This window comes from Mus caroli, chromosome 18, assembly GCF_900094665.2.
Source record: "Mus caroli chromosome 18, CAROLI_EIJ_v1.1, whole genome shotgun sequence".
NCBI lineage: Eukaryota > Metazoa > Chordata > Mammalia > Rodentia > Muridae > Mus > Mus caroli.
Genome location: NC_034587.1, coordinates 29,462,559 through 29,464,330, shown reverse-complemented (window position 1 = coordinate 29,464,330; position 1,772 = coordinate 29,462,559). Strand labels below are relative to the sequence as shown.

Here is a 1,772-nt window from a genome sequence, read left to right as displayed (position 1 = left end):
GTCCCTGGTGCTTGTAGAGGCCAGAAGAGGGCATAGGGTGCCCTGAACTGGAATTACAGACAATCATTGAGCTGTCATGTAGGTACTAGGATCCCAACCTGGGTTCTCTGCAAGAGCAAGTGCTCTTAACTGCTGAGCCATGTCTTTAGACCCTTGTCCATGTTCTTTAAAGCATTTGAATATGACCACCACACGTCTCATTTCATCCAGGTATCCTCTCCTCTTCCTGTAGCCTAAAGAAAAGGAACATAGACTGTCTATCACTCAAAAATTCAGACCAGCGTGAGGACATGGAGCAGTAGCATGGAAATGCATGTGAATGATGAGAGGGTAGTTCTCATAGATACTGGAGATATGCCAAGGCCCTGGGGAGTTGCTATGACCTTGAGCTTCTTCATAGCAGTGTTAGGGAAAGAAAAGGCCTCTGAGGAATAGACACAAGCAGGCACACAGAGGCTGAATGATGTACAGAAGAAACAAAGGTCTGGAAGGGAGTGAGACTCCGCACAGCATATCCTTACCTGTGCCCACTGGCTTAGCAACAGCTGCTTTTTCTCCTAGTCAGGAATACTAGGATGGATTAGCTCTCCTATGGTTCAGTATAGTGAAATATTTTCATATTTGTTAGCCCCTGAATCCAACCAGAGAACAGACACTCCTCAAGTAGAAAAAGTGGAGGAAATATATTTATTGATTAAAAATATGAAACAAATCAGATTTAAAGCCAGAGCATGATGTTTATTTTTCAGCCTTTCTCCATTTGAATATAATTTTTCTTTCCTAATTGGTAAAGGTTACTTATCAATAAGAATAACTAGCAGTTGTACATTGTGTCTCTTCCTTTTGGGGCTTGGGCTTTAGTTCCTGAGACATGGCTAAAGGCACCTAGAATATAGAGATCATTGGGGAATATGGGACCCACTATGTTAAATCCCTACGGAAAATGATGAAGAAAACTGAAATCAGCCAGTCCGTCAAGTACTCTTGCTCCTTCAAGATCAAGATGAAGAGACGAGGCATTGGCATCTAGCACTGCAGTTCCTACATGAAAAGAATATCTTGCAGAGCCTGGACCTACAACACCATTCTGCCATCACAATGAAGTCTGCCATCAGAAGACTCAAGGAACTGAAAGACCAGTAGAAATGTTATCATCTGAGACTTGCCTAGCCTGCAATAAATGGATTAATTTACATAAAAATACTACCAACCTTTGTGACCTGGAAGTGATTTTTGTCTGGAACTAGATGTATTGGCTGGCATTTATTTGTCCTGTGGTCAGTGAATGAAAAACATAAATAAAAAGGAAAGGACATGACTGCTCCTAGGTATGGAGGAAGAGAAAGTTTATTATAGGTATGTGAGAGAGCATAGCCAGAGGCAGACACAGCTGGAAGAGTCTAGAGTGGTCATGACCCAGAACCTGGTGGGAAAGAGGGAGAGAGAAAGGGGAAGAAGGGAACCAAGTACAGCAGCCAGGAGGCTAAAGGTACAAACAAGTAAAAGTGGGCACCTAACATGTCTGAATTATATAGGGACAGCCTTGGGCCAGCGTTCAGGGTACATGGTGGGGTATGTCAGCCATACGCTGTAACAGGTATGGACTAAAGGATGCTGGGAGAGTCTGGAGTTTCAGGCCTGCTTTAAAATGTTTAATAGGCACATCTGCTGCTTGTCCTGGGCTTGAAACTTAACACCACAGCCCTTTCTTGATAATAAATGAATAAGGGGCAACATAATAATTTATGACTACCTTTTCCTCACACTGGGAC

General features: G+C 42.9%; 1 pseudogene; it reads left to right on the top strand.

Annotated features, from left to right (window-relative positions):
• The first annotated feature begins 871 nt into the window (after positions 1 to 871).
• LOC110285055 lies at positions 872 to 1,143 on the top strand (annotated as a pseudogene).
• Positions 1,144 to 1,772: the final 629 nt, after the last annotated feature.